Below are 17,282 nucleotides of genomic sequence, written 5' to 3'. Positions count from 1 at the left end.
TCAGAGATTGTCCAGATTCTTGTTTGAATTTTCCTGTTTCACCTTAAATGGAAATTTGTCTAGCTGGCTCCCGAGGCATCAGCAGAATGCTATTGATTTTTTATGCTTGTTATGAAGAAAAGGACCATAATCCACTGAAATGGCATTAAACTAAGATAAAACAGTGGTTATTGTCATTTTCTAACTGAGAAGATTCTCACATTTGTGGGTTTCTTTGGTCGCTTGTACAGCCGTTTTGCCCGTTTCTCCGTTTGGAGGGTCATGTAGCCCCAACACTTCGCCCCACCCCTCTATCTCAACAAGAATCAGGACGCCCCACCCCAGACGTGAGCGTGTGAAATGGAGGGCTGAGGGCTGAGGGGCCGGGGCGAGGGGTCTCTAGGCCTGTTTTATTCCGTACTCGCTTAGACCCAACTTTGAGGTGGTCGCAGGTTTTTGGGGGTGCGGTAAATTTCCGCAGTCATTGGATTTCTGCAACCAGCAAAATGTGAACCGAGTGTGGAGTTGAATAAAGAAAATAATGCGAAGTAATAAAGAAGCTGCAGATTCGTTCATGGAGCCGTGGTCCTAATTTGGTGCTTTAACATGTTTAGACGGCGATGCTGAGTGATGATGTGTTTGTTAGCTGTGTGGCTAATGCTCACTTTTTTTTTTCTTTTTTTTTTTTGACTAATGTTTTGTTTTTCATGTAGCTTCCTAGATAGCGAGCATATGTCAGTCCACTGGCTCAATAAGGCCAGACCACCCACCACTGCTGACCCACCCTCAGACCACCCAGATTACAGTCCTGCGTGGAAGTTCCGAGCCCCACTGGTGACATCCCATATACATAGTGTGTGGAAACGACTTGGTGAGGGGTGGGAATAAGATGATTAAGTCATGGTCATAAGTCAAGATCATGCCTGACTAAGTTGTGGCTATGCATTAGGATTTAATTCCCATGCCTTACTAAGTCATGGTGATGACTTATCCTGTTCCCATGCCTTACTATGTTGTGGCCACGCCTTACTAAATTATAGCCATGCATTAGGAGGTCATTCCCATGCCTCACTAAGTCATGGCCATGACTTAATTATCTTGTTCCCATATTATGTTGTGGCCATGCATTAGGATGATCTCATTCCCATGCCTGTGGTTGGTTAGTGTAGTGGGTAACACCTCTGCCTTCTACGCTGTAGACTGGGGTTCTGTCCCCCACCAGGGCAGCGCCTACTATACCGATAAGAGTCCTTGGGCAAGACTCCCAACACCGCCTTCACCAGCCTGTGTAAAATTAACAAATTGTAAGTCGCTCTGGATAAGATAAATGCCTTACTAAGCCGTGACCACACCTTACTAAGTTGTGGCCATGCATTAGGATGATCTCATTCCCATGCCTTACTAAGCCGTGACCATGACTTAATTGTCCTGTTCCCATGCCTTACTACGTTGTGGCCACGCATTATTTATACAGGCTGTCACCAGCAGGACTCTATCTATCTGTCCCTCTTCCTCTCGGCTCCTCTATCTGTCCCTCTTCCTCTCAGCTCCTCTATCTGTCCCTCTTCCTCTCAGCTCCTCTATCTGTCCCTCTTCCTCTCGGCTCCTCTATCTGTGCCTCTTCCTCTCGGCTCCTCTATCTGTCCCTCTTCCTCTCGGCTCCTCTATCTGTCCCTCTTCCTCTCGGCTCCTCTATCTGTCTCTCTTCCTCTCGGCTCCTCTATCTGTCCCTCTTCCTCTCGGCCCCTCTATCTGTCTCTCTCCCTGTCAGCTCCTCTATCTGTCTCTCTTCCTCTCAGCTCCTCTATCTGTCTCTCTCCCTGTCAGCTCCTCTATCTGTCTCTCTCCCTGTCAGCTCTTCTATCTGTCCCTCTTCCTCTCGGCTCCTCTATCTGTCCCTCTTCCTCTCGGCTCCTCTATCGGTCCCTCTTCCTGTTCCTTTGCATGGTATCTCTCTCACCCCCACCCTACCCCGCTTTCCTACCCCTGACCCCTTTTGACCAGGCCACCATGGCTCATGCCATCACTCTTCTGTATTGGTGGTCTTCTGCCTTCCTGCTTTTTTTTGGCCTTTATATCCTGTTCCTGTCCCCCTCCTCCTTTTTGTGGTTGTCCTCTTTTTCTTCACAGATTCTTGTGGCTGCCCTCAGGCTGAGCAAGAGAACAGAAACTAATTGCATTTACTTAATTACTGTCCACCACTGATCACATCCGTATATCGTCGCTGTTCAAAGTAAACCACGTATCTCCATTTTTGTCTATTTTTTTTGTTTTTTGCATCATTTCAACACACCGGTTGTCCTTTACGTTGTGCCAAAATTTCATGATGCATGGACCAATAGAAATGCTCTAAAATCACCTGGACTCAATCCTTTTGCATTGACCTACATTAAAAGATAAGAGAGTTTTTGCCCTGTCCTGTGAAGTTACTATTTTGGAGATGCTTGTTTTTCATTGGCCAGCGATGATATATTAGCCTCTACATCAGGAGGTGTCTATCACTGTGTGTGTATTTGGGGGTCTCCCAATGGTTATATGATGTGCTTGCGTAATGCATTCTGGGTATTGTATTAAGAGAACACAGATGAACATAAAATGAAAATGATATAAAACCATGAGACCCAGTGAGACTGAGGGATGCAACACTGCACTACTAAACACCGCATCACACCTCCAATACCTTAAAGGCTAGTTTTAGGCTGGGATGTAAGGACAGCAACACACACAAGACAAAATCTGACTTACCCCCATCAACATTTGGGACCCTCATGCAGTTCCTGGACCCCCATCCACATCGATCGCTATAGGAAAGAAGTCGCAAAGCAGCTTGTTTGGGATTCACTGATTTACGTATACGCACCTATTCAGCCCACAACAGTTTAGCCCCGCCCACTCACTGAAGCTATAAGGAGTGTTTCAGCCCAGACTGCTTTTTAAAGGAGGCGCAATACAGCCAATCAGAACAGAGGTCATTTACAGAAATCAGTCTTAAAGGCACAGTAACAAAAACAGGTTGTTTGATTCAAAGGGACAAAAACTGTTTGGAAACACTCAAAAAATGAATTTGGACTGTTTTTGGCACATGGAACCTCAGATTTGTTGGACAGCTGGAGAATATGACAGTATAAAAATAACAACAATAATAATCATTTTAAATAATATAGCGCAGGTGATAAAACAGTTATAGACGAGATGAGTATTCATTTAGTATCAGAAGAAAATGACACATTAATTTAAAAGATATAAAAAAGTTTCTTTTAGCAAGGTGTACCTAATAAAGTCATTTTAACTACAGATAACTACAGATAACTAATAATACAGATTATTAATACAGAGGCCACGAGGTAGTTACAACTTTCTCAATTGTTATTTTAAGATAACAGGTTGACAATTTTGTTATGTTGAGATAACAAGATAATCTTGAAATAATGAGTTATTTGTCTTGTTATCTCAAGGTAAAAAGATGTTATCTTGAGACAATGAGTTAATTATCTTGATGTAACAAGTTATCTTATCGCAACATAAAATTGTCTGAAATAATGAGTTGCTTATCTTATCTCTAGATAAAAAAGATGTTATCTTGAGATGAGTTAATTATCTTGGGGTAACAAGTTACTTATCTCAAGATTTAAAAATGTTATCTTGAAATAACAAGTTACTTATCTCGTTCTCAAGATAAAAAATGTTATCTTGTGATAAGTTAATTATCTTGAGCTTATTTATCTTGTCATCTCAACATAATGAAGCTGTTAACTTGAAATAGTGAGATAATTGTTATCTTAAGATAAACATCCAGATAATTATGTGTAATTATAACAGCTCCTGGCCGCTCCAGGCCTGGATACTGAGTCATTACCTTTTGTTATCTCATACTTCTGAGATACTATGTGATTATTCTGAGATACCAAGTCATTATTTTGAGATACTAAGTCATTATTTTTTGATATTTCTTTATCCTGAGATCCATTTAAAGATCCATCTAAGCACGCAAATGATTCTTTGTGTTCGTGGTTCTGTATAAAACCGCTGTCTTTGCTAAAGAACCTCGAAGGACCGTTAATTTAGTGTACGGGGTCATTATTGCGCGATCTCTTACTTTAAAGGCGCGCATTTCGCTGAAATTCAGCTTCTTTATAAAGGATTAAACTTTTCCTTTGATCTGAACGCTTGTGTTATAGACCGTGTCCACAGGATGGCACTGCAGTCCAGATCTGACAGCGCAAAAAGTTTGCTTGTGTTGGATGTGAGAATCGATTCCTCTGATTCACTGAAAAGAACCAATTCACATAACCGATTCATTCACGAGTCGGATATCATTTGCGCAGAAAGCGAAGCGGGAATCAGACGGAGAGAGAGAGAGAGTGTGTAGAGAGAGTGTAGAGAGAGAAAGAGAGAGAGAGAGTGTGTAGAGAGAGTGTAGAGAGAGAAAGAGAGAGAGAGAGAGTGTAGAGAGAGTGTAGAGAGAGAGAGAGAGAGTGTAGAGAGAGAGAGAGAGAGAGCGCGTGTGTAGAGAGAGGGAGAGAGAGAGTGTAGAGAGAGAGAGAGAGAGAGAGAGAGAGAGAGAGAGAGAGCGCGTGTGTAGAGAGAGGGAGAGAGAGAGAGTGTGTAGAGAGAGTGTAGAGAGAGAAAGAGAGAGAGAGAGAGTGTAGAGAGAGTGTAGAGAGAGAGAGAGAGAGAGAGAGAGTGTAGAGAGAGAGAGAGTGTAGAGAGAGAGAGAGAGCGCGTGTGTAGAGAGAGTGTAGAGAGAGAGAGAGAGCGCGTGTGTAGAGAGAGGGAGAGAGAGAGAGAGAGCGTGTGTAGAGAGAGTGTAGAGAGAGAGAGAGAGAGCGTGTGTAGAGAGAGGGAGAGAGAGAGAGAGAGCGTGTGTAGAGAGAGTGTAGAGAGAGAGAGAGAGAGCGTGTGTAGAGAGAGGGAGAGAGAGAGAGCGCGTGTGTAGAGAGAGGGAGAGAGAGAGAGAGAGAGAAAGAGAAAGAAAGAAAGAGAAAGAGGGGGATTTACAGACGGGACACGGACAGCCGAAAGGAAAAGTGGAGGATAAAGTCCAGCAGAGGTGAGTGCGAGCGGAGCACCGTCCGGCCGGTCTGCAGTGGCCGGCGGAGCACCGTCCGGTTCACAGCTGCGTTTTTCACGTGGCGCTGTTGTTTGGACTTCAGGCTCGGTTTGGACGCGGCTGAAGTCGGTTTCTTGTTCGCCAGCGTCTTGTTCGATCTTCCCGTTCCACCTTAAATGGTGCAGCACTTCCATTCCGGCGCGTCACCGCTTAAGGTGGAACGGGACAGTTTGAATAAGAAGCTGCTCCAAGTAGCTCGTGTGGGGTCTTTCATTCATACTGTAAGGGGGGTCTATTACACAACAAGCGCGCGTGCGGTTTTAACCCACCAGTGTCCGTGTATGAGATTTTGCATTACTCTGGTTTCTAAGTTGTCTAGTCTGGTTGAATCAAAGAAATGCGTGGCCACGACTAAGTAAGGCATGGGAACAAGATAAATAAGTCATAGCAGCAACATAGTAAGATCTTGATGCATGGCCATGACTTAGTACGGCATGATCTCGTACCCAGTCGTGGCCACAGCTTAATTATCTCGTTCGAATGCCTTAATAAGTCGTGGCCACGGATTAACATCATGTTCCCCTGTGTTAGTAAGGCGTGGGCACACGTTACTTTTATTTATACAGGATGTCACCCGCAGCATCTGAGTAAATGATTCAAACTGGTCAAACGTTTGAGCTTAAAAAAAGGGAAATTTATCACTTAATTCATCGTAAAATTCAGTCTTTTGGTCGCGTGGCGTTATGAAAACGAGAGCTGGAGGTGAGAGAAGCTCTGTAGGTCTTACATGTATGACATTTGGCTGGCGCTCTGATCCAGAGCGACTTACAATTTGATCGTTTTACCCAGGAAGGCCAAGGTGGTGTTGGGAGTCTTGCCCAAGGACTCTTATTGGTATAGTGTAGGGTGGTTACCCAGGTGGGGGATTGAACCCCAGTCTACAGCGTAGAAGGCAACGGTGGTATCCACTACACCAACCACTGGTCTCGTATTGTGCCAGATGTTCCTTGAATTAGCTAGTGAAGCTGCACTGTAGCTCTGGCTTCAGCAGGTCAGCCGCTGGACTGGCGGCTCACAGAAACAAGTAGAGGCCTGCCGTGTGTCCATTATATCCTCCTTTCATCTCTTCTCTTTCATTGCTTCTGCTCCTCTTCCTTTCTGCTCTTCTCCTCGGTTCCGTTCCTTTCTGTTCTGTTCTACGCGCTCACTTAAAGGGCCCACAGCCTGCATCTTTCCCCTCTTACTGCGGGAACGTCGAACTCAACCACGGAAAAGGCCCTATAAAAACATTTCACCAAATCCGAGGGCCACAGGACGCCTTTGTTTTGTTTCATTTTTAATTGACATTTTTCTATAAAAACCGAACTGACCACTGTTTATTCAAAAACAACGCAAAGATTTCAAATATCAAAATTTAAATGTCTCAATCCTAAAAATGAGGTCAGCTCAACTCATAATGATGTCGTAACTGATTACATGGCTTTTCTTGAGTTGACTCAACTTGAGGACGCCAGAGTTCACACAGCTCAAACTTCTCAGGTGAGTCAGAAGTTCTCTTATTTCTCAGCTCTGCGTCTCTGTTTGGTAAATAAAAGAACTTGTTTTAATTTTTTTTATATACTCAGCTGCCGCAGCAGCCAGGACTCTTTCCATCACACACTCTAAACATTCCTAATCTTGGCTAACACTTACGGATGGCTGTGGCATCACTGGGGCTTAAACTCACAACCTCTGGGGTGATGGTTTAGTCCACCGCATCGTCTCATGTGGTGCAGCTGTCTAATAAATCACCCCGACACCAGGAGGTTGTGAGTTTGAATCCCAGCAATGCCACAGCTGTTCATATCCAGAAGTCCAAGAGGAAAGTATGCCGGATGGGAGTGTGTGATAGAAGGAGCGCCAGCTAGTGGAGAAACTGAGTAAAACACACACTCAGTTTTGTTTATCTAACTGAGCTGCAGACCCAGAAACAGCAGCAGGGACTCAACTAAGAAGTTTGAGCTGTGTGAATTCTGGTGTCCTCAAGTTGAGTCAACTCAAGAAAAGCCATGAAATCAGTTAGTAAATCGTTGTAAGTTGAGCTGACCTCTCATTTTTTACAGAGTATCTCCCGTGAAGGCCACTAGGACACACGTGGATCCTGTAAGAGTCAGTTCAGCAACAGTTTGACTGCTCCGTAGTGAACGCAGACCTTAGCTGCACGTTCCTCATTTGTGGCCAGCGGGAAGAGCAGGAGCAGAGATGACCTTTAATTAAGAAGTCAGGAGGAAAAGCGAGGAAACACAGTCAGTAGCACAGAATGCATCTGCCTGCTGTGCCAGTGAGGAAGCAATATCCCTGCCTGTCCGTATTCACCCGTCATTAGGACTTTAAAGTAGTTACGGTGGATATTTTTAGCTTCAGCCAGAGAGAATGACAGCGTTGTTCGGAGTCCTTCTCATGTTGTGTTTATGGCAGCAGAGCTTCGTGCTTCCTCTGATTTCAAGGTTTATGTACTTGTGCCAGTCCAGAGTTATTACTTTCCAAAATAGCCCAGACAAGTCCGCCGCACCGGCAGCGCACACTGTAATCGTACAGAGCGTTTACAGACCCTAGCTGTGTCCCGATTCAGGGGCTGCATCCTTCAGAGGCTGCATTTGAAGGCCGATTGCGTCACAGTGGCGCGATTAGACTGTCCGATTTCGAAGGCTCCTTCATATGCGTCCTTCTTTTCCACGGCAACAAAGGTTCCGACCTTCTCCAGCCAACACATTCCGAGGTAAGGATTCAAGAACGTGCCGGCGTCAGCACAGAAGCGAACGGCGGCTGAAGAGACACTTTAAATATTTGGACTGGGTTTAAACTGAGGCGAAGAGATAATGACACACATGCTAAAAAACAACCCAATCGCATCAGTGAATCCAATAACTGCCCAAATTCAGAGTCAGACAGTAATCAGATTTCTGCTTTGCAACCAGCCAGTAAACTCAAAGAAGATGACGTGACGTAAACGTAAAACTCAAACTTCACGGCGTTTTTTTAACATCACGCCACTTTAACTAAAGATGTGAACATGCATCATTTAGAAGAAGAAGAATATTTAAATCCTTCATTTTGTGTTTGGTTTCAGCATCACTCCAAAAGTGCTCGCTTATTTCCGGTACCGCCGTCTGTTTTCCGGTACCGCCGTCTGTTTTCCGGTACCGCCGTCTGTTTTCCGGTACCGCCGTCGGACTGAGAAACCTGAGAGAAATCAGAGTACGAGCTCACAGCACTGAGGAATCTGGATACTGAGCTAAACTCCAGCCTCTTTATTGTGTTAATTGGATTACTAGCGCGTGGTGTGGTGTTTGTGTGACCATTTGAATAATCCGATCACTGCAGAAATCTGATTACGATCAGATTATTGAGTGCATGTAAACGCACTCGCTAGCCGGCGGAGAAGCATCTCCAGCTCAATTAATTAAAAAAATAATAAATCAAACAAAAGTCAAAGTTTCTGGCTCCATCTTTAAAGGAGCTTGACAAGAGCAGCGTTTCACGACTCAGCGGTCAAGCAAATCTGATCTTTTCAAATCCAACCTGAGCCACTTTTTATATGTGGTCCTAGATTGGATGCGTATCATAGCACCATCACTCAGCGTTACCATGGCAGCAGCGCCAAACAGCCGTCAAAGCCTGTAAACGGTGGAAAAGCAGCTCATCACCTTTTCCTCCTCCGTCTGGCTCTAATAATGAAGCTGAGAGCTGATCAGAGTTAATGATCTTCTCAGCGAAGCTCGTTCTGCTCGTTAGTTTGTGCTGATGATGCAGTGATTCAGTCACGTGACGTTACTGAGCAGGAGGAGCTCATGAGGGTCAGTTCAGGCCGGGTTCATCACATTAATGACCGATTTGAATCACTGACCTATACGAGTGTGAACCATCGAGTCAGAGAGGTCGGATCTGAGCGGTCCCAAAAACTCTGTTGTTACAGCGCAGTCCCTGTCTGTCTGATGGCAGCCGTTCAGATGAGAAGTGGAAGACGCCTGATGAAAATGAAGTTGAGTGCTGAAGCTAAATAGACAGAAAGGGTTATCAGATAGCTCTTTTATGCCAACAAGACCTTTTAAAAAGAAATTAATATTTAAACGGAGCGCCAAACGTCCCACGCTTGAGAAACGAAAAAAGCCAAGTTGTCCCCAAACTTTTGATGTACAGCGTAAATAAACAATGCGATGAAAAGCGAGAAAAGCCTCGTGCAATCTGTCGCCGTCCGGCTGGACCCCTTCTCTGTTGTCATTTAATTTAAAGGCCGTTACGCAATGACTCGCTCGCATCCCCAGGCTGTCCCGGCAGTCTGTCACTGGCTTATTTGCCCCGGGCCTCTCTGGAGCTGTGGGACACGAGAGATCAGTTCTGCTACAACAGACTCTGCAATTACAGTAATCATTAGAACAGCAGACAGATGACTGAGCAGGATAGGACTGACCTTTGATCATAAGCATGTTGAGTGTAGATCTCTTAGCAATTTGGCCCACAGTTAAAGTTCCACAATTTTCCCTTCGTTCCAAACGGATCAGCCAGGACAGCTTTGGTGTCTGAAGTTTCTTTAGTTTTGCACTTGAGCTGCGCAGCTAATGTAGTTAAGAAGAGAAGTATGCCCCACCAATTAGCATGGAGCAAACTGTGGACTAAGGCCCAGTCCCATTTCTTATTATTACCCCTACCTCTTGTTTTCGAGTGTCACCCTAACCCCTTGTTCCTGAGCTACAGGGCAGTGGTTGAGATCTTCCCTCTGAAACGAGACCCTCAAATAAAAACAGCATCACTTCATTATCAGCTACTAGCGCCGCTCTGTAGGCGACCCTGCCCGTCTGCAGGGACAGCAGAGGAGGGGAAAGTTCAGCTCCTCATCACTCGCCTTCAAAGAGGGGGGCAGTTATTTATTATCACCCCCCCTAATTCTTCAGTGATGTGAAGCTGAAGCTTAGATATTCTCCAGATTCTTAAATGGAGCAGCAGGTACATTCTGGCGCTTCAGGCCTCAGAACGGCTGGGCTATTTAAGGTGGAACGGGAAAGTTAGTTAACTAGCTACTGAGACATTCGCATGATATTAGTGATTTTTTATGCTTGTTATGAAGAAAAATGATCAAAAAACACTGAAACAGCCTTAAACCAAGATAAAACGGTGGTTATCATTTCGACAAGTGTGTGTTTGGCTCCAGCACTGCTCTGAAAGGATCTCGTTGCTGTGTTAAACACAGCTCGCTGTTTCCAGGACAAATGTCTGTTTTTGAACAGGTGCAGATGGAAAAGGAAAGAAATCAGTTGGGGGTTAGGCGTCTTGCTCAAGGACACCTCAGTCATGGCCTGTCAGTGCTGGGGATCGACCCGGCAACCTTCCAGTCACAGGGCCAGTTCCCCATCCTCCAGCCCACACCTGCCCCCTATGACCAACTACTCAATATTTCATCATTTACCAGTCTGTGTGAGATGACTTAACGACTCTGCACAGTTTAAGGCAAATGTATGACGATTTAGGCTTTAAGCTTCCATTGTTTACGAGCTACATGTTTGCCTTATACCCCGCGACGCTGACGGAGAAGCGGCTTAGAAAATGGATGGATGGATGGATGTTTGCCTTATAGTTCCAGTTCAAAACTCAAAAAGGCAAATCTCAGACACTCCACATGTCTTGGCCACATTTAGGATGAGGTGGTTCAAATCCGATTATTTATTTATTTATTTATTTATTTATTTATTTTCAACCAGCACTCAAAACTTCGACAGTTCCGACATGACTGTGTGGTGAGTTGTACCGGACGGTCTTATCACACACATACTCAGTGCGGTAGCACTCGCCTCATAAATATGATCATTGCAACTTCCTTTCGCTCATAGTGGCTCGAAAAAGACTGCCGGTGAGTCACCCTGCAGGAACGTGTGGGATCTAGCCCCGTTATAAGTGGAGGGCACCGGACGCGAGTTAAACATTGACAGGTTTGATGGTCGACTCATAGCAATGTGTGCTGAAGGCAGATTTACAAGCAGGGAAACGCCGCGCTGTTCCTCTGCCTCCGAGCTGCTTCGTTTAACTGGTCATAAAAAACAAGTGCTGCGAGCTCGGAGTTCCGGCGTTAGTGTCCATCTCGAACCTCCCGATCCGTTTCGCTTTGATTCTTTAGGAAACGTTCAGCAGCAGCAAGGTCCCAGAATATCTGTTTCTTCTTTAGTCCTGTTAAAAAAGCAGTGCAGGGACGCCGATCAGGCATAAAACTGACCACCTCCTTGTTTCTACGCTCACTGTCCACTTTATCAGCTCCACTGACCGTATAGCTGCACTCTGTAGTTCTACAGTTACAGACTGTAGTCCATCTGATACTCTGATACTCTGTTACCCTGTTCTTCAGTGGTCAGGACCCCCATGGACCCCCACAGAGCAGGTACTATTTGGGTGGTGGATCATTCTCAGCACTGCAGTAACACTGACGTGGTGGTGGTGGTGTGTGAGTGTGTTTTGTGCTGGTGCGAGTGGATCAGACACAGCAGAGCTGCTGGAGTTTTTACTTTTGCCAGTGCAGTTGAATCGTAACTTTCAGATCGACGCATTACTCTTAATCAAAAGCCGTTACTCTCTTTATCTCCTCGTGAAAACCAGGTTATAACCGATGGTGCCCTGAGTATTGATGTCCAATTTATCTGCTTTTACATCAAAACACTGGCGTGGCATTTGCATTGTGCCGTTTAGCCGATGTGGAATGCCTGTTTGCGCTGGGAATGGTAGGCAGCCTCTGGCAGCAGTTTCCTTCTCCTCGTGGGACAACAGCAGCTGCCTGACCATGCAATTCCCTCTTGGGGCGGTGGTTTTGTTGCTGGCGGCGATGCTGGAGACAGGCCAGGGCACGTGAGCGTGTCGTTGTGACACGAGGGGAAGACTTTTTCTGAGCACTGCCGGGAGCAGGTTTAATGCATTATAGTCCACACAGTGCTCTCATCATGTAATCCAGCTCTGATCTCTCTCTCTCTCTCTCTCTCTCTCTCTCTCTCTCTCTCTCTCTCTCTCTCTCTCTCTCTCTCTCTCTCTCTCTCTCTCTCTCTCTCTCTGTCTGTCTGTCTGTCTGTCTGTCTGTCTGTCTGTCTGTCTGTCTCTCTCTCTCTCTCTCTCTCTCTCTCTGTCTGTCTCTCTCTCTCTCTCTCTCTCTCTCTCTGTCTGTCTCTCTCTCTCTCTCTCTCTCTCTCTCTCTCTGTCTGTCTGTCTGTCTGTCTGTCTCTCTCTCTCTCTCTCTCTCTCTCTGTCTGTCTCTCTCTCTCTCTCTCTCTCTCTCTCTCTCTCTCTCTCTCTCTCTCTCTCTGTCTGTCTGTCTGTCTGTCTGTCTGTCTGTCTCTCTCTCTCTCTCTCTCTCTCTCTCTCTCTCTCTCTCTCTCTCTCTCTCTCTCTCTCTCTCTGTCAGGCAGGCTGGTACTCGCTTAGTGCTTGATGGTGTGTTTATAGCACAAGGGTCAGCAAACCACAGCCTGAACTTTCCTACATGGCCTGCAGCTCCTCTTTGTGCACCACATCCTCTTGGAATTCCCTCCACTGGCTGTCAGTCATAACTGCTGCACATAGACCTAAACCTGCATCTTGTATGCGCTGTAGGGCTGCAACAAACAACTGCTTTTAATAGTCGAAGATTCTTATGATTATTGAAACGAATAATCTATTATTCAGATTATCCATCGCTCAATTAGCAAATAACTCCGTTACAGCTATCGGCTTCTAAATTTAGCTTCAGGTCATTTTATGCATTTGCTAACTAACACTAGCCACTTTTACGTGAAGCCTAATAACCCATTAATAATTTGACTAATAGCTCGATCGGAATAAAATACGTCCGATTGAGGCCATTCGAAATACAGTTCTTATCCGACTGTACGAGGTGGGTTCAACACGGCGGAGCAGAAACTGGTCTGTAGAGGAGACGAAGTTCACGCTCTGATCTTTAAAAGACGGCGGTGGGACGGACGTCCAGCTTATGTGTCTCAGAGCACGACGTCTTCCTCTCGGCTTTAATAAGGACGTGTGAAGGACGTTTTCCTGAGTCTGACGTCATTTTAAAGCAGTTAAAAACACAAGCACTGCTCACTGCTGCTCATCTCACTGTGACTGGACCTCACGTGATCCTGGTTGTCATGGTAACGTCTACACTAAGCGGTTCTCTACGCATGCACGTCATTTTGGATCAGATTACTTGTAGTGGCTTTTTGCTCAGCTCTTTCCCGGCAGTTAAGCAGAGTGTTAGGCTATGGTCACATTACAAGCCTCTTTCTTTATGTAAAAACTATGAAAAGGCTCTGTCCATTCACTAAAAGGTTCTTTAGGGAACCAAGGTTGTTCTTCTGTGGCATCACTCCACAGAATCCTTTTAGCTTCAAAACTAGAGTATGGAACCACTGAGAAGGCCGAGAAGTGATGTAAAACCAGGCTCCTCCATTCAATCACATTAACCCAGAACGGCATCGAGGGCGTTTTACACAGCTGGGCCTCGGACCACCCCTGAAAGAGGCTTTTCACAGAGGCCGCATCCATCCGGCTGTATGGCTGCAGGGCAGTTCGGCTCCATGGCCAGCCCAGACGGCCTCAGGCTGCCATAAACTGTGGCTGTGAGTTATTTCCGAATGTTTCTCGTCCCTCTCTCTTCCTTGCTCTTGGTTTATCGGTTGCTATGACAGCAGCAATTTCAATTTGAGTGCTCAGTGAAAAATAACCGCTTCCTTTGTAAACGTTTAAAATCAGGCTGGTTTGGAGCACCAAGATCATGTAGTGAATGATGTCCGTGTTGAACGTCGTAATGTATTTACAGAAAGAAAATATGGTCTGGCGGAGTTTTAATGCGGCGTATTCGTTCATGGAGCAGTGATATATAAATCTAAGCTGGCTGACCTCAGACCGGCCTTAACCAGAGTGAGTTCTGTCAAACAAAAACAGGCAGTCAAAATAAATAATACAAAGGCTTGATCTGATATTTTTAGTTTCATCACTAGTCTCACTTATAAGAGGAAGCGGTCTGATGGACAGACTCATTTACATGCAGCTTTTTATATTTTTATAGCTTTTCTTGTATCTTTTTCCAGTTTCTTGGCCTCTTTAAAAAAGGCTATGCATGGTTTGTTGTTGGCCCTTTTTTAAAACCCTGTTTACGCAATTAATCGTATTTAAAAAAAAAAAAAAGGCCCGTGATCAATAGTGCCGGCCCTCGTCTGAGTGTAGTGTTGTTCCGCTCCAGCCGCGCAGGGATCCGGTCACGAGCCTCAGACACACATCGAAGCTGATGCCAGATCAACAGCCCTCTGTGTGGTCCTCATAAAGCTTATTCAAGCTCGGCTGAGACGTGCCTCGCAAAATCCACAGCGCAGAATCTCCCCGCCCGAACGAACACAGCGTTAAACCGGCACAAGGAACGTGTTTAAATCCCACAGTTCCCAGCCACACTGCCACCCAGGAGCTGTGCTTCCTTTTCAGGGAGTCTTAAAGCACATAGACTGTTACACCCAGATGACTTCTGTGAAAATTTTATATGGGAATCAATTGACGATATAAGGTCTAACATAACCCAGAGGCTCCTCACACATAATGACAGTCATAATAAATGACTATTTATGGCAGGCTTGTCCATTTCAGCCTCAGGAATCTGGCCAGAATCTCCTGTCCATACACATCGTTCTAAAACAGCAGTCTGCGGTCGGTTGTTTTGCGTGTCAGTCTATTGGCTCTTCCTGTCAAAGTAGGTGGTTCTTGGCTGTGTTGAGCATCGGACCCCCATGATGGGCAGCAGTCTGGCTCGCAAGACTAAAACAAAGTAGGTGAGGAATGAACGTGTGCGTATGTGTTTGTAAGGGCGTGTGATCCGCCCTCCGTCACGGTTGAGTGCCGTTGTAGGGGTTTCCTCTCGAGCAGTGTATAGCAGTAGCCTACGGGCCATGCTTGTGGAATTTTTACAGCGTTCCAGCCCAGTTGTTCACATTCCCGCATATGGTAATTGGTGATCTGTTCACAGCAGACAATGAGTGGAAGTCTTACAGAAAGAAAGGCCCACCATTGTCATGTAGGATCACCGCTTGAAGCTGTTTATTGCCTTTAACTTTACCACACCCAACAAGTCTTTGGCTTTTGCCCTTTAACTTATCAAAATCTGCGCCAGAGTGCTTAGAATTAGGCATTTTATGTCCAATTTACGGGCAAGATGGTAACAATGTCTGTGAATATGCTCATGTTCGAGTGTATAATATAATAAAATATAATATAAATGAAAGTGCAGACTCACTTGCTCTGCCTTAAGTTTTAGCTCAGCTATAGCCGGTTTTCTCGCATCTCTGGCAGGAAACTTTTGAAGAAAACTTTAATGGTTTCTTGTAAAATGTCAATCAACGTTCAGTTTTTGACAAGGCTGAAGTCGCTTGGCAGTGGCCAGTTTCTCGTTCAGATTTTCCCGTTCCACCTTAAATGGTCTCTGAGGTGCCAGAATGTAACTGCTGCACCATTTAAGGTGGAACAGGAAAACTTGAGCCAAATTACATTTTTTTCTTGATTTTTTTTTTAAAAGTGGAAAAAAGTTAACACGCACTACAGTGGTCAGCAGCCTAACAGGTCAGGCCAGTGCAAAAAATGAAGATTGAAAAACTTGAAAAACTGGGAGAAATACGCCGTAGACGGGTGTCGGCTGGAACCGTGAAAGAATGCATTCCTGTCACATTCAGAATTAAACTCATTCAAATGGAGATTCGCTTTGGCTGTTATCAGTACCTGGCTGATGTTTTGAGTGTCGGGGGTTGTGTTGTCTCAGTCTTTTAAAGTTAACCCTCGTGTGTGGTGATGTCTGCATTGTTGTTTTTTAAATGAATGCAGCCACAATAATTCATGTAAAAATACCAGATGTTTAAAATATCACAAGTGTCCAGAGTAGGGTTCTCCTTTAGCAGCTGTAGCCAGTCAGCAGCCTGTCTATGTTCTCCACTCTCACACACAGACACACACACTAACAGCAGGCCATGTAGGAGGAGAACAGAGTGAAGGACACAGCACCTCCACACTTTTACCCCCCGCAGGTTCAGCCCAACACCACGTGTGTAGTATAAGTGTGTGGGGGGTGAACAGAGTGAAGCTCTGAAAATGGGTTATTTTATATGTTCTTCACAGAAAATGAGCAAAGACCAAGAATCTGAGGCTGAAATAATAATAAACCACATCATTTTTTATTTTGGTAAACACTGAAAACGGGTCCCACAGACCTGAACACCACACAAGGGTTGAGTCAACTTCTGTCACTTTTGAGTCAAAACCAACCAGCATAAAGGAACAAAACAGCGCACAGCAGACGCACTGCTATATTTGTCGGTTGCTCGTTTTCTGGTGTATCTTTATCACTTCAAATGAATATTCTAGCACATAATGACACCGTGGGCCTCTGGCAAGGTGCGCACATTCAAGGATGAAACTGAGTGTGTCTGCTGTTAAAATCCAGCGAGTTATAGACTTTCAAGTCAGATGAGAGAAAAGAAGAAAGTGTTTTCTGTTTTTTTAAGTTTGGTGTAGCAGTTTTGTAGCATACACCGGTAGATGTTCCATGCGTTTCTCTAGGTTGTACTTCAAAGCGTTCATCATTAGGTTCTCTCTCTCTCGTCACGTTTACATGCAGTCTAATCATCCATTAATGATCCGACTAATAGCTCAATTGGAATAGTCGAGTCCAATTGAGGCCATGTGGAATACAGTTCCTATCCAACTGATCGAGGTTCGTAATCCTGTAAATAATCCATTAAATAGAAGAATAATATCCGTGTAAACGCCTGTATCCGATTACATTCCCTATCAGAAAGTTTCAGTCCGTTCTGCATGAGCGTCGCGTCACAGTGAGAGTTTATACCGTTCAACACGGCGGAGCAGAAACTGGTCTGCAGAGGAGACGAAGTTCATGCTCTGATCTTTAAAAGACGGCGGTGGGACGGACGTCCAGCTTATGCGTCTCAGAGCACGACGTCTTCCTCTCGGCCTTCTTTAATAAGGACGTGTGAAGGACGTTTTCCTGAGTCTGACGTCATTTTAAAGCAGTTAAAAACACAATCACTGCTCACTGCTGCTCATCTCACTCTGACTGGACCTCACATGATGCTGGTTGTCATGGTAACTAAGCGGTTCTCTGATCAGATTGGCAAAATTGTTTGCATGTAAACACAGTCTCTGTTAGTCAATCAGCAAACAATATACTGGGTCAGTATCGGCCTGACCTTATTTAACCTGACCCACATTTAAT

General features: G+C 45.1%; 1 protein-coding gene across 1 annotated transcript in view; it reads left to right on the top strand.

The window, feature by feature from the left end:
* Nucleotides 1–4,850: 4,850 nt before the first annotated feature.
* LOC108414757 (MOB kinase activator 3B) overlaps nucleotides 4,851–17,282 on the top strand; it is a 57,297-nt gene continuing 44,865 nt past the window's right edge. Inside the window, exon 1 of the mRNA XM_037533130.1 lies at nucleotides 4,851–5,029. The gene's annotated coding sequence lies outside the window, so the exon portion shown is untranslated. The remainder of the gene's footprint in view (nucleotides 5,030–17,282) is intronic.

The sequence above is a fragment of the Pygocentrus nattereri genome, chromosome 23 (assembly GCF_015220715.1).
Source record: "Pygocentrus nattereri isolate fPygNat1 chromosome 23, fPygNat1.pri, whole genome shotgun sequence".
Taxonomy (NCBI): Eukaryota; Metazoa; Chordata; class Actinopteri; order Characiformes; family Serrasalmidae; genus Pygocentrus; species Pygocentrus nattereri.
This window is presented reverse-complemented; position numbering and strand designations above follow the sequence as displayed.